This window comes from Chinchilla lanigera, unplaced genomic scaffold (genome assembly GCF_000276665.1).
Source record: "Chinchilla lanigera isolate Chin_1 unplaced genomic scaffold, ChiLan1.0 scaffold00067, whole genome shotgun sequence".
NCBI lineage: Eukaryota > Metazoa > Chordata > Mammalia > Rodentia > Chinchillidae > Chinchilla > Chinchilla lanigera.
Window position 1 is genome coordinate 9,262,052 of NW_004955468.1, and position 23,651 is coordinate 9,285,702.

At 40.9% G+C, this 23,651-nt stretch overlaps 1 long non-coding RNA gene across 2 annotated transcripts in view; it reads right to left on the reverse strand.

Annotated features, from left to right (window-relative positions):
* Window positions 1-75: 75 nt before the first annotated feature.
* Window positions 76-23,651, reverse strand: part of LOC102015304 — a 94,826-nt gene continuing 71,250 nt past the window's right edge. Inside the window, exons 4-8 of one of the 2 annotated variants that reach the window (XR_001236884.1) lie at window positions 11,430-11,551; window positions 5,261-5,317; window positions 3,314-3,403; window positions 1,652-1,709; window positions 76-502 (exon numbers count right to left, since the gene is read on the reverse strand). This is a non-coding gene — a long non-coding RNA (uncharacterized LOC102015304). The remainder of the gene's footprint in view (window positions 503-1,651; window positions 1,710-3,313; window positions 3,404-5,260; window positions 5,318-11,429; window positions 11,552-23,651) is intronic. The other variant, XR_001236885.1, reaches the window with a different exon arrangement.

Consider the following 23,651-nt stretch of genomic DNA (forward strand, 5'->3'; position numbering starts at 1 on the left):
ATATTTTCCTATTTATGCATGTGAAAATAAGAGGATGAAAAATATGTATCTTTTCAAGAACATAAAACTCTTTTTAATATATTTAAGAAAAATGTAGGTGATAACATAGGTAACATGTAGTCTTGCTTAATGATATACAGAATAATAGTGACTTCTATGTTCCATGGGGCCTCAAAATTCATGAACTATGAAGCTGACTTGAGGAGCTGCCCATCTCCCAGCTGGCTCCTTGGGGGACACTGGCAGGTGCTGTGGCCTCCCAAGGGGTCTATACAAAGTGTGGTCTCCACGAATGTCTCTGGGCAGGAAGCTGGTCTGAAGCAAGCTTTAGGTTCCCATGCTAAGCTACTCTAATGGGGGCTCTGCACAGGCCAACAGCCATGCCCAGGAACAGCAGCAGTAGTTGGTGTTTCTCTTCTTCCAACTCTCAAATGGCTCTAGAGACAAAAGATGCCCTTGAAGAATCTCTTGGCATTCCAAAATGTCATTTAATTCTTTGAGCCTAAAGGGAAAGGAAGGAGGAGAGAAAAGACACTCCCATTACCTGGGTTATTACCTGGGCCTCCCTCCAGGGACATGCAGACTGCCTCAGATAGTTTTTCTTCAAATTAGAAAATGCCCCCTGCCCCCTCTGTTGTACAATGATCACTAATAGGAGAGGATGCATCTGCTTTCTTCTACTGCCAAAAGGGTCTGGATTCTGACAGCTCATCACCAGGGACAAGCTGGATTTTGGCTGCCACAGTCCCCAGTATGACAGATGTGTTCAGATATGTCTCTGGTAATTAGTGTCACAGCTAAGCAGAGATGTGAACATCTCAGGGGAAAGGCCCTCTCCCTCCTTGCGTTTATCACACTTTAATAGCACATAAAGTCTCTGGGCCTCATCTACAGCAAAATGAGTGAAGTAGTCAGACCTGTGGAGCACCTGGCCAATTAGACCCAGGCCTTTTCCAGCTGCAGGAAGTCACAGGTTCTGCACCCCAACTTCAGGTAAATTAAGCTCAGGGAAGCAGGCTTGCCCGAAAACTATGCAGGAGAAGCGTCAAGATTCGTTCTCAAGTCTCTGCCCTTTAATGGCACCACCCAGCCGTTTACTCCATGACATCAGAAAGGTCCAGTGTGGGAAAAGGGGGCCCAGGGAGGGAGCACCTGGAGTTGGAGCCTGAACCCACCCTGATGAGACTAAAGGCTGTTCGTGGGGATTCTCAAGTCTCTCCTCGGGTAATATTTCCTAATGAGAACACTGTACCCCCAAGCACCCCACAGTCAATTGCAATAGCAGATAAAGACAAATCAATGTCACCAGAGTGATACAAAGCATGAAAGAACCACCCACTGTAATTTGGGGGGTTAAAGAAAGCCCTATTTTCAATGTGCAGAGAGCAGCAGAAAGGGGAAAAAGGGTTTTCTAAGTGAGGCCTATAGCACAAGCCAAAGCCCAGAAATCAGAATGTTCGTAGGGTCCCCACCAGCCCAGCATCTACCAGGGGGGAGTATCTGTAGGTACACCACCTCTTCGGGGACACAGCAAGATGTGAAAGTTTAAAGGGAGACCATGCCCAATGGTCAGGTAAAGCCCATATCAAAACTTTGCACTGGATCAGTTCCCAGGCCACCTGTCAGTCTTCCAGAATGCACCCCCTCATACCTGTGAGCAATATTGTTAAGCTTTGTCTTCAGTGCTGGTCAGAGGTCTGGAGCCTCTTCTAAAAATTGAGTAAATACAAAAAAAAAAAATAGTAGTGTGTTTGCTTAACTTATTTTAACATTTTATAAGGAGTATTTTCAAACACACATGAATATCAAGTAGTATAACGAACCTCTAGGTACCCATTACTCACATTCAATAATTATCAACATTTTCCAACCCCATTTTATCTATTCTTCTTTACTACATTGCCTTGATATATATTTAAAATGCTTACAGCCAACAAACGTATCTTTAAGACTACAGAATAGAATATGGCAGGTACTTATATGCTAAATACGGAATTTGTAAAAGGTGGGTACTAATTCTTGGTGTGGTAGAGGCAGTGCAGTCTGGGGACAGCACACAAATACTAAACATCTTCTTTCCTGTCAGAGCATCAGTGCAACCCCAGCTAGGGAGCCACCCACTGGGAAGACAGCCCATAGGAAGCCCCGTTGGCTCAGGGTGAACCCCAGAGGCTCACAAAAGTTCAGTCGGTACTGCGCAGGGCCCAACTGCAGCTGGGACAATGTGAGGGTAGGGAGAACAGTAATTGAAAGAAAATGAGCTGTGCTGGTTTGAACGCTGGGAACCTTTCTGGGCTGCCATGGAAAGCTCCTCTCTTCTGCACAGCCCTCCTTTCCTGTGTGATTCCCTTGCCTGCTACAAAGCTTGGTTATCAGAATTAATGCAGCAGTAAAGCCTTTCATCCCGGGGCCTGCAGACACTGGCAACAAAGGGAAGAACTGTAACAGCCTCATTAGATTTCTCTTCCTTCTGTTTTGAAGGAAAAATTTTCCCTGTGCCAGTGATTATTACTACCTTAGTGAAATACTTTCTTTAATCTCAAGATCTGAAAAACTCCTGCAGTATTTGCAGTGTTCTCTGTTTTACCACAAGCAATTAGAGGTCTAAGCTAAATAGTTCACTTCCTACTTATAATTTTCACTCTAACACTCTTAGTGGAATCATACAAACCCAATACCATCTAATTACAGCATGTAAAGGGATATCCTGGGCTAATGAAATTAATGTGTGGCAAAAAGTAGATGAAAAATAAGACCAATTTTCAGAGATAAAGCATCAGAGAGAAGTGTATACACACAGTGCCAGCTTGGATGTACATTTCTGAGGGGTGGCTAACAGTTTGTTTCTACTGGAATCAGCCACTATCAAAGAAAACGAGCCCTAAACTGTATGGAAGGGAGCAGCTTGCAGAAGCGAGAGCAAGAACTTGTGCGTCATTTCATCTTGACCCTTCCCAATTATCCTCTATGTCCCTTCCTGAACACCTGCCCCATGCCCAAATAACATTCTCTGGCCATTGTCTTCAGTATAGAACCCATACTTTGCCCTGGAATCCCTGGCCCCACGTGGCTACTGCCTCCCTCCTTGACATTATTTGATACCATTTTTTGCCTTGTTCTCTTAATTTTCAACTGTACTGGAGTCATTTCATTACTGTTGTATGTACATTTCCCAGCAAGGGACTCCAAGCTTTTCAATAAACACTTTCCTCCCCCACATGTTGGCTGACTGGTTTCTTATCTTTTAAGTCTTTGCTCAAATGTTACCCCCTCAGGTAAGCTATCTGCCAACTTTTGTCATTCTCTGCCTTACCTCCTGTTTTCTTCACAACGCTCATCTTCATCTCTGCTTCCTGTGTTGGCATCCACATGTTCTGAGTATCTTCCACACTACAAATGGAATCTCCATGAGAAGAGAGAACAAGTATTACAATCATAGAGTTTTAGCCCTAGCATCTAGCACTGTGCCTGGTATGCAGAAGGCACTCAGTGGCAACACGATGGCTGAATGAAAAGGGCTTGAGACAATAGAAGTCATTTTGGAGACTATCACAGCCCTGCAGTAGGAAATACTGCTGATGCAAAAGGCTCCTTAAGATTTGATATGATCCTCTGTGGCATTAGAAGTGGTGAATACAATTCAATCCTATAAAACTTTATTGAGGCTTAAGCAGAGAGAAGATTTGTAGAAGCTGTTACTGATCTACACTAATCTAAGATTTTTGCTACATAGTAGCTGGAGCTTTCTAAGGTACTCAAATAATAAGGACACAAAGACATACAAGGAGGTTCTCTGTTAGCTCTCTCCCCAGTGCTTTCTTGGTTACACTTGCTCTGATTCCTTTACAGCAGAACTTCTCAACCTTGGTGGAATTGAGATTTGGGACAAGATAAATTCTTATAATGGGGTGCTGCACTGCACCTAATAAAATTTGTACTAGCATCCCTGGACTGTACTCACTACAAGTTAATAGCCCCCTTTCCCAGTTATGGCAACTAAAGCATATCTTTAACTACTACCACATGTCCTTAAGAGCAAACCACCCCCACCCGAGACCCTCTACTCTATAGGTTATTTGATTCCTGGTTTCCAAATGTGAGGCTAAGACTTGTATACATGGTTTTTAAAGCTATAAAATTGGTTGAGACTCATTAGATAGTGCATATGGACAAAGAAGAGTGTGAGGACTAAGGATTCTTGTGGACGGATCTACAGCCTGAACCTCTCCTCTGAACTTGGGACCCCATATCCAGTTTCCCGCCTGGAAACTCACTTGGTTTGAGTCTTGTTTTGCCTGTGTCCAGATGCCTCCCCAAAGTCTCATGTGGTCATAGGAGGGCATTTTGGGAGGTAGCCGGATTTAGGGTGTGTGATGCTGGGATTGATTCATGGTGCAATGCTAGGATTAATGGTGTGAGTGCTATCTGGCTTTAGGGATCAGATATGAGGGACAGAAAGAAGGTAATCACTTGTAGCTTGCTGCTTTCTGCCTTCTGCCTGCCATGAACTGTTTCTCCTCTGCAAAGCTCTTCTGCATTACCACACTGCCTTGCATCCTGCCAACTATGAATTGAAACCTCTACAAACTGGGAACTAAATAAAGCTTTCCTCCTTTAACTTTGTTGTCAGGTATCTTGTCTCAGCAAGGAGAAAAGTAACTAAGCCAAGTCTGAAACTCAGCATATGTAATGCTAACCCCTGGTCCTACTCTGCTCTTCCCACTGCCTCTCCCTTTTCAAAACAGAGAAACTCCTTCTATCCAGGTGCACAAGTCAAAAATCTCACAATCAGCCTTGATTCCTCTTTCCTTCAACACAATGTAGATGCAAGGAGAAATTTCCTCTCTGTCCCCTGAGAGTTCACTGGAATAAGTGGAGAAAGATAAATTACAGAGGAAAAAAGGCATATAAATTTATCACATGCAAGAAGAAATCACATAACGCAAGAGCCCAAAATGATTCAGAATCTTGTGTACTCTGTTTCTACTAGACATGCAGAGAATAGAAAATGTATATAATTTTGAGGCATCATAAATTACTTTTAGGGCATCTCAATGGCTTTAGAGGGCATTCAGTGGCTTGGGACAAACACTGTTTGGCCTGTAATGTTTGTAAATAATTCTCCGGTACTGAAACAGAGAACAATGGTGTGTGACAAAAGTCTGTGCAGGTGTAGAGACAAGCCTTTTCTCTTGTGATATGAGTTCAGTCTTCTCTGGTTAATAAAATTTCACTAGGAGCTCTGAAGATAACTGCTTACCTCTCGGTAGGTTTGTTGAGATTGATAAAGGAAATCTGTAGCAAGCTTCTCCATGCACTAGGAAGGGGAAAACAAGGGAAGTTCAGATGGACCTTGATTCTGAGCTATGTTCTAAAGTATCTCAATTTCCCATACATTAAATTAGTCCAATACTAAAAAATCCTATTTTCTGTTTATTTCTCAAGCCTCAATGACTGTCCTACAGCAAACTCCATTGACTCCTGCTTTAAAATTTATTCAGCGTCTTACTGTATCTATATTCTCCAAAGGTGCCACCCTCAACTACACCCGTGACTTCTCATCATCAATTCAACATCCACTTATCTGTCCATTCAACTCTCAACAGCACTCAAGTCTGGTGTAGAACTAAAAACTCCCCTAAAAGTCTCATGTATTCAGAGGCGAGGTTTTAGGGAAGGTGAGTGGATCCTAAGGACTCTAACTTCATCAGTGGATAGCCTATTGATGAGATCATAATTTGATGCCATTATTGGGAGATAGTACAAACTTAGGAGCTGAAGCCTAGTTGAAGCGGGTATGTCATGAGACATTTCTGGTCGCTGGCTTCTTCCTCTACAGCTCTTTCTCTAGGTGTCTGCTTCCTGCCTGCCATTAGATATATGGGTTTCTGCCACTAGGCCCTTTGGCCATGAGGTTTCTTCCTTGGAGGCAGCAGGACATGAACTGAAATCTCTAAAACTATGATCCAAAATAAGCCTTTTCTCTTTTAGACTGTTTTTCTGAGGTATTAGGTCACAGCAATGAAAAGCTGACTAACACAGGTACCCAGGCAGCAGCTGCACTAGAACTCCTAAAACACAGAGGAAACCATGTCACTCTCCGCTCCCAACCTTCTATGGTTCCTTTTCACACCTAGAAGGAAATGCAAACTCCTGATCAAACCTAGGTGCCTAGGTCAGCGGTGGTAAATAGATGCCATGTGTGCTGTGTCAGGCTGTTTGTGTCACTGAACATTCTAAGAGCTTTGCCATCACTGCCCTGGATGGTCTGCCCTGTACCTGCCGTCTGATTCATTTACTCCTGGGTGCACTTGTTGTGTTGCAGCCAAATGGCTGTGCCTCAGTGTCTGATACCTGCTTTCCCCCTGAGCCATAATGGTTATTCCCAAGATGGCCACTTCCTTCCTTCAATATCTGCTCACATGCCAACTGATCAGTAAGGCTTTCCCTGCCAAATCGTTCATTATCTTATATATTCTGCATTTACTTACTTACTTATAGTACCTCCTCAGTGGAAAATGAGCTCTGTGAGGGCAGGGACTTTGTCTTGTTTACTACTGTATTCTAAGCACTGGAACAGTGCCTCACACACAGTAGGCATCCAATAAATGTATGATAAGTCCTACTTGCTTTGCATATCTTGATCAACAACAGCCTTCATTAGAGTATCAACCAGGAGTGTCCCAACACTGTCCCAACACTGTCCCAACAGTGTCACGCTTCCAGCCTCTCAGAAGATTCCCCACCTAGTGTTATACTAGCCTTTCTGATATTATCCTAGTTCTCTTTCAACCTATCCCCATATGGGTTAGCAGAAGAGAGGTTTCTGCATTATATTTTCAGAAATCTGTTTAAATTTTTCTGTGACCTCCTGATTTATAATAACACTTCCCATTATTCTGGACATGATCATTTATTCCAGATATTTTTTATCCTTTGCACAACTTGTGTTCAACACTTTGAAAATTGCAAGTTTCTCCTATTTTAAATGCTATGTTGAAGAGATAGAGTTCACTGAGGTAGAGTCACAAGCCGATACCAACAAGAAAATGCAACATAACAGAGTAAGTGCTATTGTACGGTGTTCTGCTCTATAAGTGTCCCATGGTCAGGCAAAGCTAGAAAGTGTTACATACAACAAGCAAACAAGGAGGGCTTTGGCACATTATGTTCACATCACAGAATTACATATAATGTTGATCTCACTGTTGGGGCCTGTGCAAAGTTCATCAGTGTCCCTCATAGACACCCAGGAAGTTAGCATGGTGGGAATGGCACTCATTTGCCCACTCATTTGGCCATGGGCTTCTGTCTTGTTGTTATATCATCTTTCAATGAATACATTTAACCCACAGGAGAATTCAAAAGGCAATCAGGCAAGAATGTGCAAAAGATGTCAAATACAAGATTCATAGGTTTTAGAGATGGTTAATTTAACGGAGTAACAATCGGTAGAATACTAGGACTAGCCAGTGCTTTCCTTTCATGGACAGTCACAAAATGACACTGCACAAGTCCACCAGAGAAACAATGAGAGGAGCATGTCTGCCCTTCAGGGAATTTTGAAAGGAACTTACAAAAGGAAGTACCTGAATCAAACTCATCTCCTTGAAGACTGGAGTATAATGATACTGATGATCAAGCATTGATTTGTAGAGATTTCATCTTTGAAAGGACTGTATTCTCACCATCACAGCAATCAAAAGGGTTCACTTGTATACCCCCAACTTGCAGATCCACTGTCCTTTGAGAAAGTAGCTTCTTTATCTTAAGACAGAAGTTTCTTTCTTTTTTTTTTTTTCAGAAAAATGAACCCAGAGGGTATTCTAAAGCAGTGATCACTAAACTATGGCCCATACACAAAATCCAATTGTAATAGTCAATTTTCTGTTACAATAACACAAACCCAGTGGCTAGGTAAAATAGCTTATGGTTTGGAGGGCTAAAAGTCCAAATGTCATGGTCTGGCAAAGACCCCCTATCTGCATCACATCATGGTGGATGGCATCCCCATAGTGGGAATGTATGCTAGAGGTAGAGACCACATGGTGAGACTGGAAGGTAGAATGAGACAGGGGAGGCACAAATAATGACCTCTGCTTAGGTCCCACCATTCCAAGGTCCCACCACGTCTTGGTATCACCACACTGGGGTCCAAGGTCCCAAAACATAACCTTGGCAGGAATATTCAAACCATATTAAAACCACAGCATCAACTCTCTGCTTGTTTTCACAAATAAAGTTTTATTGGAACATAGCCATACTCATTCCTTTATGTGTCACCAGTGCCTGCATTCATGCTGTGAAAGCAGAGTTGAGTATTTGTGACAGAGGCCATATGGGTCTAAAGGCTGAAATATTTATTATCTGGTCCTTTATAGAAAAAAGTCTCCCAACTCCTATTGCAAAGCAATTAGCCAAGTCAACACAGAAACAAGCATGCTATTATAAAAACATAGGAAGAAGCAGGGCTATTATCCTGTCATCTGCCTCCAGAGCACACAGAGGAAAGCAAAGGCATTTTGCCCATCAGCATTGCTGAAGATACTGATGGTGCCCTAGGGCAGCCTCTAGACTCTAAAGTTGCTTCTTGCAAATAACTGAGAATTACTGCCTAGAGGTTTTTTACCTGGTCAAACAAGACAAGTTGAAATCTTCCCCTCAGGCAGATCTCAACCAAAGATAGGTAGTTGGTGAGTAAGTAGCTCTACTCCTTTCTCTTCAGGTAACATAATTTAGTTACCCACCCCTATTACCCAAATCCCTTTTTGATTAAACTAATTCAAGATGGGCTTCTATGCCTTGCAATATAAAAGTTCCAAATAATCTATGGGCTCTTGCATAGTATCCTCTCCAGGCAGGAGTCTAGTAGTCAAGATCAAGTATCTAATAGCGATCAGGGGGTTCAGGGATTTGCTGGGATGAAGACCCCAGAAAGGCTTCTAGCATACCTCCGCAGTCAAAAATACAATGGCTCAAGAGAAGGCAATGCTGGCTTCCCTTCTTCTATAACTCAATAATAATTTTCACACTTGACCACAAGTCTACATGCTTTCTAGGACCACTGTCATAAATGACTGCTGTCCTTCAGAGCCCTACGTAACCTGGCTTCTGTCTTTCTCATCTTTTCTTCATCTTAACTATCCAGCAACACTGTCCTCCTTCATCTTCTTAACCAGCTTAAGACTGTTCTCTTTTAGGGGGACTTTGCATTTGTTCTTTCCTCTGTCTAGAACACTGTTGCCATGATTTTTGATTAGCTTCTTCTCATTCATTACTCAGCAAAAATATCACTTCCTCAGAAAAGTCTTCCTTGATTTCTGAATCTAAAGTAGAGTTCTCTCTGCTGCTCCATCTTATATTTCCATTTCATTTTCCACTTAGCACTCACTACTGTGAGATTGTCTTGTTTATTGATTCACTTACATTATTAATCCCTCTCTAAGGTGCTTAACTCCAGAAAAGAAGTGACTTGTCTATTACCTACTATTGTTCCCCTGAGCATCAAGAGAGCATATTGTAGGCACTAAATACTTGTTGGGTGGATGTATCAATGGATGGATAGATAGAGGGATAAAGGAAAGCAAAGAAGGGAAGGACCAAAATAGAGTTGATTCCAGTCCATAATTACCCAAATCTTGCAGCTCCAAGCTGAGTCACCGCTTGAGCCAGTTGTTTTTCCTTAAAATCAAATATGTTAAGCTGTAAAACCCATCTATAAAAGATGACTGCTGTTGCTCAAATATCACATTCACTTTAAGGCAGGAAGACAAGAGGTGATGCCAGTCTCATCTATCCTATTCCTTTTAGGAATGCAAAATCTTTCCATAAAATCTCCCCACAACCACCCTTGACATTTTAAATTATATCTTACTAAACAGAGCCAGGTCACATGACCTAGCTGCAAGGGAGCCAGGGAAAGTCCTATCTATTCCTCCCAATCTCTATAACAGGAAAGCTGGTGAGAGGCTGGGGGATGGAAACAGGTGTTCTGTTGAACCAAATTCTAGTGTTGGCCACTGAACATATCCCCTAGTCAACACTGCAGCCTAAATAAAGAGAACAAGAAACGTCCAGTATTCACAAAGAGGTGTTAACAAGGCTCCAAGCAAGAAAAGTTCCCTTTGCCTATTTGACAACTCCTAATGCAGTAAGAGTTTGCTTAATACAATGATTTGGGAAAACACTTCCCAGGAGTAGTAAGAGCAAGATGTTCTCATCTTAATAATTTGTGTGCTCACAACTGAATTAAATGAGATGGAATAATAAGGTTGTAGAAAATATGTCACAGGTTTTTTTTCAAGAAAAACTAAATAACTCACTACATTTGGTTATGAAGTTGTTATAAGCTGTTAAATTATTTTCAGACCAGGTAAAAGAAACAAGCCTGGGGGATTTGTCTGTTGTGTTAACACATATTATTTACCCTAAGGTGACATTTTAATAGCAGGGGGAAACTTGAGCAGCCTCCCAGCCCCTACACACATTTTGCCACATGCTGCTTTGAACGCATAAATCCTAGCTTTGTCAACAGTAATGAGGCCCAGAGAACAAGCACCTGCTGGGGTCCTTAAACTTTTCCTGTGAAAAATATACATAATTAAGGAATTGTGAGCACTCTCTTCTGATTTATTATTAAAACAACACACCTTGGGCCATATTTGCACCCTGACTTGGAGTTAAACAGACAAGTGATTAAATATCATCCTCACAGGGAGTCCCCCAACACTCTCTCATCAAGCTTTCCATGTTCATCCCACCTGTTCTCAAAGAGCATGAGAAAGAGAACGAGCAGTGCATCAGTGTGGCAGGAAGATGGATGTCATAAAGCTGCACTCCCATTGGCCTTACACTGTCCCAGCTGTTACAAGACTGTGAAGCTCATGGTTAACAGTGCCGACTCTTAGATTGGCATTTGTGGTTTCTGAAGTGCTCTCATCCCCAAGGTGGACTTGTCTTGCTTTTGAATAACTCTACAAAATCTGACATCCCAATGGGATCTAAGTCAGGTAAAAATGCAAGGCTGAGCAGTCTTCTAGGGGCTGGTCCCAGACTGCAGATTACCCAACTCTGAGATCTTCTTTCTCCTAGAAATGGGATTCTTTCTCCAACACTTGGTTCCATTATCCCAGGGCTTTCCCCCAAGACCCTGGGGCTTTGTCTGTATTTGTACCCTCTGCTTGAAACTTCAGACCTTTCTACATTGACTGTCTCTGCTTCTCTCTCTTTCTCTCTCTCTCTCTCTCTCTCTCTCTCTCTCTCTTTCTCCAGACCTTTCTGCATTGTAGTAAACCTTATCCTCTCTGTCTTTTTAGAGGGAGAGTCTCACTTTGTAGTTCAGGTTAGTCTCAAACTCCTGATCCTCCGGCCTCAGCATGCTGGGATTGCAGCCAAGTACCACCATGCCAGCTTCCTGTCCTCATTCTTACCTTCATAAGCATTGGGCTCCAGCACCTCTCCACCTTGTCCTCCCACCTTGAAGGTCACTTCCTCCCATGCTCAGGCATCACAAGGCAGTGCAGCTTGTCTGGCTTGATTCCTAGTAGCTGTTCTGCCAGACAGAACCATTTTTCTCAATAGAAAGTCACTGACAGAACTCGGCCTCTTTTAGCATATTTCATTGAAATTGAGCTCAGAGAAACCCAGCCTTGGTTCCCTTTGGGGGACACAGAGCAGCCACGGTCTTGCCTCAGAGAACTCATAGTCTTCTTAGGAAAACCAAGACTGATGCTTCCACAGCCTCTGAGGGATCATTCAGAACTGTGTTATGTTCAGGACTGGATTTTAAAATTCACATAGGAAATGCACGAAGAGTGCACTGTGGACTAGAATCGTAGGGAGGACTTCCTGGAGGAGGTGAGAGAGTGTTGAGGCTCAGCTCTCACAGGCACAGTGGGGTAGGGAGGTGGGGAGACGCAGGCGCTTCAGAAAGTTTAATGAAAGTTTTGCTGATGATGAATTTTTTTCCAACTTCCCCCTGGGGTTATTTGTTTGATTTTTCTAAGATAATTTCCAACATCTACACATGTATGCTGTTAAAGATAGGAAGTTATATTTCCCCAATCAAGACTACTAAACCAATGTATTTTTGACAGTTCTATCATGCTTTGTTTTTTCAATTATAAACACCTCTTGGCTTTGGAGAATTGGGAAAGATGAACAGGAACATGTCCTCATTCCCATATTTTAACTGATCCCTAAGGGTGGGTGGGGTTTGCAAAGCAATGCTTAAAAGCAGTGATTTTTTCTAGAAGGGACTAGATAAGATCCATGGGTGGAAATGCACAAGGAATCCACAAGAATCATACAGAAAGCGCAGCAGTTCTCAACCACTGTGAGACCAGTCAGCATGCGTGACAATGATGCCCACCTGTGCAACTGTGACGCTTAACGGCTTCTTCCTATACTTCTTATGCATGCTCAGATGTGTCTCCCCAAGATTATTATTCAGCTGGTGTGATTATAAATGAAAACAATAATATGCATATGATACTTGATGCCCTTCATTTCCTTTTTTTTATTTTAAAAATAAAAGGAGGAAAATACTAACAGACAGACAACATTTTACAAAATAGCAATGGATCAGTACAGACAGTACAGAGTTACAAACACAGTGGTAGGGAATTAACAATGCTATGCCCTTCATTTCATCGGATCTTCACAGATGCCCCCCCCCCAAAAAAAGCAGAGCATAGTACATCAGCTTCACCTAGAAGCTGAAGCTCAGAGAAATTAAATACAGCATCTTGATTGAAATCACACAACCAGAAAAAATGCCACACTCCCCTATCTTCTGACCATCTTGCTTCTTTGCCTTCAGAGCCCTCATTTTGTTATTTCAACTTTATTCATAATGAGATGCACACTGAACTCAAGCATCAGACTGATAAAATAATCCTTTCTATGCAATGTTTTCCCATTAAGGAGTGATATTACCTTGCCTTTTCATATTCCGTCTTCCCCCAAAGCTGTATCATTAACTAAAGAACATCTCTGACTTATCCAATAAAGTGTTTAACCTTTTTTAATGTTTTATTGATTCTTAAAGCTTTGGCTCCGCGAGAAGAACCTGATTGCTACATTAACAACCTCATTGATATTCTTTTAACAAACCTTCTGCAGTGTGGGAAAGACTGGGCTTCCAAAGATCTGTTAATCAATGAGCTAATCTTGCGTCCACCTCATGCACATTGCAGGGAAATGGGCAATAAGAAATAAGATCTACATGTGGGTTCCAGGGGGGACTGTGATGTCCATGCCCCGGCAGCTTGGCTGCCTGAGGATGGAGCAAAGGTCCCCCTTTCAGGGAGTTGGTGAAAGAAGAAACGAGTTTTCTCCAGTCTGAACCCTTCCATCTTAAAACCACCATGACCTTTGCAAAGCCAAATTCAAGGGCAGCCATGTGCCGTGGGAAGGCTTTAAGCAGAGTTGAGAAAGCAAAGTCCAAATTCTTCAGCTAGAGCTGGAGGCTGTCACGATCTGACCTTGCAGCCTCATACTTCACCACTTGCCCCTTTCTCTTCTCTGAGACCTGTGCTGCACCCAGGTCCAAGTGTTAGGATTAAGGGAAGTGAGGCACTCACTACAAGGGCAAAATTTAAAGGGGCAACAACAACAAAAATACAGTAAATGAGAAAAATAATATTTTAGTGCAGTAGTTTAACAATCAAGATCCATACAAAAATTCATCATAAACAATACATCAAGTTTTAAAATAAAGACAGGATTCACCTCACATTTGTATGATCCTGTCTCATTGACTGCACTGTCGCTTTGGCCCCACCAGTTTCTTTTAGATTTCCAAACACACTGTTGTCTTTCTTACTTCCTGGCTTTCTCTGCCTAGGAGACTCCTCTGCAGTAAGTCCAGCTCTTCCAGGCACAGCTCCCCTGATGACTGCAATAACCATGAGCTCACTTGCTCACACGTGCAAGCCTAAAACCAATGTTTACTCTAAGCTCCAGCAAAACCCATCATAATGTTTCCCTCACCCTGTCATAATTGCCTGGCTGACTCTAGTCCCCATTCTCCAGTCCCTTCCTTCTACTGCCCCTTTCAAGGGCATGAGCTTGGTTTGGCCTTTAAGTCAATGTATGGTATATATTTAGCAGCCAAATAGCTGACTCTGCCAGAGGAATAGGATCTCTGAGTGAGACATGATGAGACATTTGAGGAGTACAATTCTGTAAAACATCCAAGCCACATGTGGTGGCACACACCTATAATCCAAGCACTAGGGAGGCTGAGGTAGGAAGATTTCCATGAGTTCAGGGCCAATCTGGATTATACACTTAGTTCAAGCCAGCCTAGACTACACAGGTAAAATCTGACTCAAAACTCCAATGTCCAATGATCTATACCCCACGGACAAAGACTGCCTCTGTGACCAGTCCATAGCCGCGCTCTTTTGAGCCTTCTTCTTGACTAGGCCTCAAATTTGACCTATAAAGACTTAAATATTAACCTGGTTTCCAGCAACTTACAGCCACATCCCTAAGATCACCTTAGTCCCTCTTAAAGTCCCTGCCTGACAAAAACTCTAGGTTGTTACAGAATGTGTATTTTGTTCTAGACAACAGCTGAGGTTGTGATACAGCCTCAGTCTGTCAGTCTCTGTAGTTAACTTCTAGCTAAGAGACTCAGCCAGCTCCATCACATCTACACTGACTATAATTTTTCACTTCCCTGACTGCTAAGCTCCTCCCTGTTTGCTCACCCTCCCTTTGAAACATCCACTGACCTTTGTACAAATTACAGTTGAATTCAGTCCCTGCTGGGCTCTTTTCCTTAGTTCAATAGTTGTTCACGATTAAAATCTGTCCTTGCCATTCTAGCATCAGTTTTGTTTACCTTTGACATTCCAGAACAAGAATCTATAACAGCCAAAGTAAGTAGACTGAAAAATATATGAAAGTCTATTGATAAAGCCATTGGGAACAAGATCTAATTAGAAATATTAAAAACAAAGAAAATAATATAATAATAATAGAGCTATAATAATGGATAGGTTGATAGCAGAATAGATGCAGATGAAAAATGAATTCCTGAATTGGAAGGTTAAAAAAGGTATTTCTTCAAAACACGATCCACTGGCCATCAGCAGCATCAGTCTCACACAGAGGGGCTGGGGATTTAGCTCAGCAGCAAAGCGCCTGCCTGGCAAGTGCAAGGTCGTGAGTTCGGTTCCCTGTACCGGAGAAAAAAAAAAAAAAAAAAAAAAACCTCACATAGAGACTTGTTAGAACTGCAGAATCTCAATTTCAATAGCCCTACTGAGCCAGAATATGCATTTTTAACAACAGTCTCAGGTGATCTGTGTACCCATGAACATCCATAGACTTTTGGAATTTATGGGGGAGATTTGGACAGTACCTAAGCTTAAAACCCACCAGCAGCAGCAAGTTTCACTTAAGTAGTTTGGGGTGTAGAATTGTTAAAGCTACCCTGGTGATTCCAAAGTGTAACCAAGATCAAGAAACTCTTAGAAAAAGGATAGGGATGAAAAAAAATGTAAAACTTAAGAGATGCAGAAGGAGTGTAAGAGAAAGAAATAGGGGTATACACTTACCAAAGTATGTTATAAGGGTGTAAGAAAATGGCATACTAAAACCAATATTTTCTAAAATGAATATGTACTATGGTAATAAGAAATAGATTTTTAAAAGAGATATGGAACACAGAATTAGAAGTATCAGCATACATATGGGGGTAGTCTTACATGGAGAAGCAAGAAGTAAAGGGAAAGGTAGAAACACTTTTTTAAATTATGGAGCTAGGTATGGCAGTTCATGCCTCTAATCCCAGCTCTCTGAGAGGCTGAGGCAGAAGGATCATAAGTCTGAGCCCAACATGTATAACTTAGTGACTTAGCAAGACACTGCCTCAAAATTAAAAACAAACAAACATTTAAAGTCCTAGGAATATAGCTCAATGCAAAGGCCCTGCATTCAATCCCCAAGGCTGAAAAAAACTGAGAAAAATAAAAAGAAAAGAAATATTTCAGGCCCCATGTCAATATATTGAAATATCTCACAGAGTGCTCTAAACAATACATATTTAAGTGTATAGAGATATTATATTGATATTTAGGAGTGTTAAGGACAAAAAGAAACCTTTAAATGCTTGGGAGAAAAAAAGTAGTTCACTCAAATATGAACAAGAACTAGGTTTCAGATATCTCAAGAGCAACACTCACGTGTAATTCCAGTGCTTTCATCCATCTGGAGGGGTAAAGGGAATAATTTGAATTCAGAATTTCATATCTAGTTCAGCTGGCATTTAAAATGAGGTCAAAATAAGATATCTACATCCATACAAGGCTTTAAAGGGTAACATACAAAGACCATCTCTGAAAAAGTGTATCAGGTTAGGTTCAACCCTGAATCAAACTCCAAGGCAGAATTAGAAGCATAAGTAATATATTGGGGAAACCACTGTGAGATGAACAGGGATAAGGAGCAGGAGGAACAACATTACGGATTTTTGCTTTTGCCTCAGATTCCAGTATGACTGATTCTGTGTTTAATTACATACTTGATATTTCATTTGCCATGGATTTTAAAGTTCATTTTGATGTTAGTATTGAACCAAGATGTTACAGTATTTGTCTTTGATTTCTGAGTTTTGGCACCCCTTGAAATCGTGCTCCCAAAGCAAACAACTCACTTCACTACACCTGGTCCAGGTGTCCAGGCACAAGGATATTTGCAAAACTGCCTTAATACATCAGTGCTCTAGCCCGGAGACTATGGAGGGTTACAGTAGCTCTCTGTGCATGAAAGTAAAAAATCAGGCTACCACTCGCTTCATGGCCCCACCCCCACCCAGCCACCAGGGCACTTGTGAATGTGGGCTCACTTCTAACCTTCTAAAGATTGAAATTCCACATGAGGACTCTGTGGTTGGAGATGGCTCCTGCTGCGAGAAAGGAATATGACAGATGGCATAAGATATTACAGTAATTTTACTGACAAAGCACTAAGCGTATCACAGAAGAAGTTCAAAATCAATTCATCTGCTTCCCAGCAGAGGCGAGTCTAACAGACAGTGAAGCATAATTTTGATAATGTAGTTGTTCCAAAAGAAGAAGGAATTAACCAGGCTACCCTAAATGTGTCTGTATGACATTTTTTTTTGTTTCTGTTACCTTGATAAGGACTTAAAATCCCATTTGTATGGAAATAAACTAAGCTCCTGAAGTTATCTCCTTGTTCTGGGGAGTTGCCTCAGGAGATCTGCCACAGAACTACTGTCTGACTAAATGGGATCTTGGGCTCAAAGCCTACAGAATTTCAGTTTTGTTGTTAAATAAGGAAGTTCATCCTTGTTCCAATCACTAAAACTTGGCTTCTCTATGGGACATATTCATTAAGCTTCTATAATTGGAAATAAGGGAAATGACTGATCAACCCAGTATCTTTCCAATACGTTATTTTCCTATGTAAATTAGCCAAGGAATTAACTGAGTTGGAGAACCAGATTCAAATTAGGAGAACCATGAAATGTGTTGGATGGACAGAAGAGAGTCGGGGATATTTAACAACTTTGCCAAAGTTCATTCTTACCAACAGCATTCAAGACTCAAAGTCCCAAGAAAATGAGTCCAATTGTCTATAAGCAGGCGATTTATCTACACCTGATTAACAATACCATCAAGACTACCTCCATGAAAGGGAAAGTTTCTTTACGGAGATAACAAGGTTCTGTTCCAAGAAAAAGAGACCACAGAATTTTATTTATCTAGACATGCACCCTAGCTCCGGTAGGATGGTACCAGAGAGAAACCAAGGCTTCTCAGAAATTGTACCTAAACTATTAGGTACACTGAGGTTCCAGTGTGTTCCCAGAACAAAAAAAAAGTTTAGAAAAGCAAAATGTTATCCTAATCATCATCAATATTATTGACAGTATCTGGCTATACCTTCTTAAAGGTGAGAAAGTTAGCAAGAGGCCCAAACAGTAGGCTAGCTTAACAACATTTAAACAATATTTTCCTCGACAGAAAAAATAAAGAAACAAGTTAATTGCTTTGTTATTGATGCTTTCTTCTATAGAATCCTGGTTTTTTTGCTGCAACCTGAACCATAATGGCCATGCCACTCAGGACCATGTATATACTAGGCGCAGTGGGTGTAGCGCATAGGTCCCACAGTACTTTTAGGGTCAGGCAAGAAAGTTTTAAAGTCAGAGCTATAAAAATTCATAGGTTTAAGAGAATATATAATATTTACTTGTCTTTATGCCAGTGCAGTGGAAAAATATAACCATGAAGGTGAGAATGCAGCCCTGAGTCACTATCTATGATGAAATTTGCTCTGTAGAACACAGCAAGGGCAACTTTGTTCCCATTCCTGGCTAAGGATCTTCTTTCATATCATATTGGACCTTACTAAAACATTCCTTATACCCTTCCCATTATATAACACATACCAGATACTCTGCAAACTAATGGGACAAAGATACACATAATCTTTGCACTCATAGGGATTAAAGTCTAATAGGAAAAACATGTAATCGATGTTCTTATTTTACTGGGCTGTAATTACCTCAGTAATAGGGAAATATATAGTGAGATGTAATAGTTTCTACATTGTTGTCGCTCACACCACATATAATCTACCTAAAGCTCACACACACACAGAATTCAGCCAAATATATTTCTTCTCTTTTGAATCCTTTTTCTCAAATGCCAACCCCAACTAACTCTATTAAATTCTCCTAAAAGAACCTTTATTCAAATAAAGCCAGAATACAACCTTTCTCATTGGAGCCTAACAAGTATAGAAGAAAGGATGGATGCATGGATGGTGTCACAGAGAGCAAGTTATAATGCTAATCTCAAATGGGATGCTATTAGGGAGAGAGATCGTTGGGAAGTAATCATGTCATGAGAGCAGAGCCTTACATGAAAAAGATACAAGAGTTTATTTCCTCTCCACTATGTGATGCAACCAAGCAGGCAAGAATCACCAGAACCAACTATGTTGTACCCAATAAATTTGACTGCTCAGATTACAGACCTGTGAGAAATACATAGCTGTTAAGTCACTCAATCTATGGCACTACTGCTATGGCAGCTCAGACCAATTGAAATGGATGGAGGGATAGGTGGGTGAATAGATGTATGGATAGATGGATGGATGATAGATGGATGGATAGATGGATGGATAAATAGATAAATGGAGTGGAGGAATAATGAGGATGAGAGGGCGTATGTATAGGGATAAGAGTGTGTGCGTAGATAAATAAATAGGTGGTAAAAATGGAGAGGAAAGAAAATGAAAAGGAATGCTTGGATATATAGAGATTGGAAAATTTAATGGAAGTTTGACTTCAGAGGTAGATAGGTAGGTAAAAGGTAGGAAGGATTGGTTTGCGAGAAAGGGATGGAGGGATGTGTGGACATATATATTACTAAAAAAACAGAAATGCAGGGAAAAATGAACACAGAAAGTTCAGTGCTTGGATAGATGAAAAAATGAATGGGTAGTTAGATGTATAACTAAATGGATGGACATAGTGATGGTCTACAAATGTGGGGGAGATATGTACAGTATAGATGTAGAAAATGTTGAACAGATATTTGAAAAGAAAGATAAATTCAGGGCCAGGGATATAGCTCAGTGGCACAGCACCTGCTGGCAAGCACAGGTCCTGAGTTTGATTCCTAGTACAAAAAAAAAGAAACAAAGAAAGACAAATTGACAAATAGGTAGAGTAATGCAAAATGCATAAGTTGATTACTGACTGAATAAATGAACATACAAATGACGGATGGCTAAAGTAATGCAGGTAAGAATGGGTGGAGGCTCATTTGGGTAGAGGAAAGGATAGTGTTATGGTTTGTGTCTGAATGACCCCCAAAATCCTCATGCAGTCATGGGGCAGGCTTCTACATTTTTGATTGATCCATACTCCAATGCTAGAATTAAGAATGAGTACTACACCTGCCCCTGGAGTGGGTAGGTTGCATACAGTGTGAGGGAGGGAAAAAGGCTCATTGCCTCTGCTCCTCCTTTTGCTCTTGTTGCTTTTTCTGTCTTCTACCACCAAGAACAGTTACCCTCTGCCATGTGTCACCCTGCCTTCGAGCCAGCCGAGTATGGAAACCTCCACAGACTATGAGCTAAATAAACCTTTCCTTCCTTAATTTTGGGTACTGGGTATTTTGTCTCAGCAACAGGAGAAAAAGTAACCAACACAGATAGGTTTGTGGATATGTAGATTTATGAGTAGACTACATGATAGAATGGATAGATCAATAGATGATGAATTGCTTACAATTCAGCTAATAGATGGTTGAAAATATGAGCATTTACGACAAAATATTATATCTAACATAATGTACTATGGATATGGAGCACTAAGTGTTACGTTACACCCTGGCAAAATACTGCTTTCAGTATTATGTAAGTCTCAGAAGATATCTGAGATAATTAGCTGTATGAAATATTTGCACTGTAGTCACATGGGAAGGCTTTACAGAGAGGTTGGAGTTTGGCGCGAACAAGTCATTGGTTGACATGAACATTCAGCTGAGGGAGCTGAAGGACCCATCTCTTTCTTCTCAGGGTAAGGAGTCCACACTGCCTCTTTGCTGCTCTGAGGCAATTTTTTCCTGCTAGATACTCCCAGTAACAAATTGCTTATATTTGGTGCTAATTAAATAACAAAAAATATGGGGTAGGAAGACATTCTACAAGTTCTCAGATATGTTCTTTGCAGGTGTGGAACGTTGCATATATTCACTCAGAAGTACCCTGTCTGTGCCAGATCCTAGGCAACCCTGTGTGGAGAGCAGGAAAGAGTTAGATGATCAGTGTGTGGCACTGAGTCCTACAGCCTCCACTGCTTTCAGCCACATGACTTTGGGCATGTTCCTTAATTCATTTTTATAGCAGCTAAGTCTGGCCCAGATGGACAGAATATCCAGGTCCTCTGGGTTAATGAACGAACTGATGATTATTAGGTCACTGAGTTTGGGGTGGCCCTGAAAACATAGCAGAGACCTGTAAAGGTCACATAAATTTGAGACACACTCAAAGAGAGAGCCCCAGACAATTGGTTGAGTTGGGCTCTCTTCCAACCCTGAGCATCAAGAAGACCAGGAAGCCACGAAGCTTGTCAGAACAAGTAAGCAATAACACATCTCCACTTGGATGGTCCTAAAGCCAGATTGTTGAATGTCAAACCACAACCCAAAACGGTCAGCCATGGTCAGCTCCCCGACACTGCATGGCACTTTGGCACTTTGTATGTCCCTTTTCCTTCCTGTATCCCATCACCATTCACAATAGCTCCTAACAAAAGTCATACAGCTCCAGACTCGAGGAAATATTTAAAAGCATGTTCAGTATCAAGACGGAAGAAACCATGTTTAATTCAACAAGGAAGGAACTGATTTTAGAGACTCCATGTGGTGGGCAAGATTATAGGGCTGCTTGTCAGCACAAGTTACAGTGATGAGCATCTCTGTGCATAATATAAGCCAGCCAGGAAGCTGCCCACTCTTGGGAAAGCAGCGCTCACCCATCAGAGAGACAACTGCAGAGAAGGCCGAGCACGATGGCTGTTAGCTTTGATCACAATGATATACATACTCAGAGTTGAAGATTCAAGTAACTACAAGTCTTGCTATAAAATTAGCAGCCTTCTTTCTCTCTCTACCTTACCCACCCCCAATTCCTAGAGGCAAACACATTCAAATCTTTTTTTGGATTCATTTGGTATTGCTTTGCTATAGAATAGAGTAGAATAGAGTAGAATTCGGTATTGCTTTGCTATCTCTGAAATTTAAAAAAGGAGTAATATAAACCTACTTTTAGATATATTATTATCTTCCACAGTTGGAATTTTCTTCTTTCCTGTCTACCATATTTTTCCATGTGCTATTTTTCCAGCATGGGTCTTTCTGAAAAAATATTCCCCAGGTCTTACTGATTTGATCCAGACTGGGCTAGGTGACTTCATGTCTGGTGCACCGTTGTTACTCTGGTATTTCCTTTCACCTTTAGCCTGAGAAATTCCTTCATACCTCAGTGAGATTCTGTGTTTAGAATCTATGTTTTCCTCTCTTCCTTGGTTCATATGTTAATTTTTCGTAAAGCATATCTCCCCATAACTTTGTGAGTCCAACAGGGTTAAATGTCTATGAATGTTGTTATTCAGCCCTTACATTTATTTGCTTAGTAGATTAGTAGGATACAGAGGAAAGTGTTGTGCTTCTAGTCTTCACAGGTCTTGAGAATCCCTGGCTTTAGCTTCCAGTACTGCTACTGAAAAATTCAAAGCCATTCTGTTTCATGATCCTTTCTGACACATTTTTTTTTTCCTTTCTGGAACTTCCCTTTGTCTCAGTGTAATAAAATTTCGTAAATAAACAAAGAAACTTATGGAGAACAACATTCAGAGAATAAAAAGAGATTCTTGAAAATTAAAAGTTGGAGAATAGATACCAAAAAGTCCCTATAGAAATGATGAAAGAAAATGTGAAGAAATCTACTATAAAATAGAGATAAAAGATAATAAGAGGATATTTCTAGTTGTATTAACTTTTTTTATATTACAGGATTTCCTGAGGTGTCTGGTAATCTTAAATTGTCTAGTCTACTATAAGTTAGGAAACCTTGATTGGAAGTTCAATCCACGGTGATATTACCAATTTTGGTCTTGACTATAGGCTAATCATAGAATACTCAATTAAAAAAAAAACCTCTAATAGTCACATATAGTGACACATATCTATAATCCCAACTACTTGGTAGGCTGAGGTAGGATGATCACAAGTTTGATGCCAGTTTGGGCACCTTAGCAAGACCCTTTCTCAAATAAAAAATAAGAAGGGCTTGTGATATAGCTCAGTGGTAGAATGCCCCTCAGTTCTACCTCTAGTAGTAAAATCAAAACCAAAAACCAATCCAATCAAACAATAATCCCTCTTCCCAAAGTTTCAATATCAGTATCTCTGGAGAAACTGAAAAAGGAAAAAAAAGTTTTAAAGATTTCTCCAAGCTCCTAGAGAGTAAGCCTGGTAGTATCATAGATACTCAGTGGAGAAAACTAGAGGCCATTCCCTATGGAATTGGTCACACTACTCCATTTTACCACACTACACCAAAGTACAATGTTTTGGTATCTATTGTGCCCAGTGTCCCCCAGATCATAGGCCCTCTGTTAAAACTTCTCCGAGAAGACAAGATTTTCTGCTTGTTCAAGACTTGCATTTACCTCTACTTCCAGAAATACGTGTAAGTGCCAGATTCTAAGGTTTTGGCAGTTCTCTACCCTAAAGTAGGCTGCCTCAGAATACCAGGGAAAGCTGACTTCTCCTGGTGGTAGGGAGAACCAAATTGTTTAGCACTTGTCCATGTACTTTCCAATTTCCAAAACTCAGTAAGTTCTTATTTCTTTCTTCTAAATTTTTCTGCTTGTCTTTTTTAATATCTTACTTTTGTTTACTCCCAAATTTTCTCTAACATGGCAGTTGATGTATATGTTCAACCAGCCATCTCTACATATAATTTAAGCTGACTTTCAACCATCAAGAAATCCTCTAAGTTAATGAAGAGGAACAGAGAGAGGCTTCCTTTTTCTTTTTAATCTCCTGACAAGAACCACATACTTTCCCTATGAAACTGTAAAAAAAAAAAGT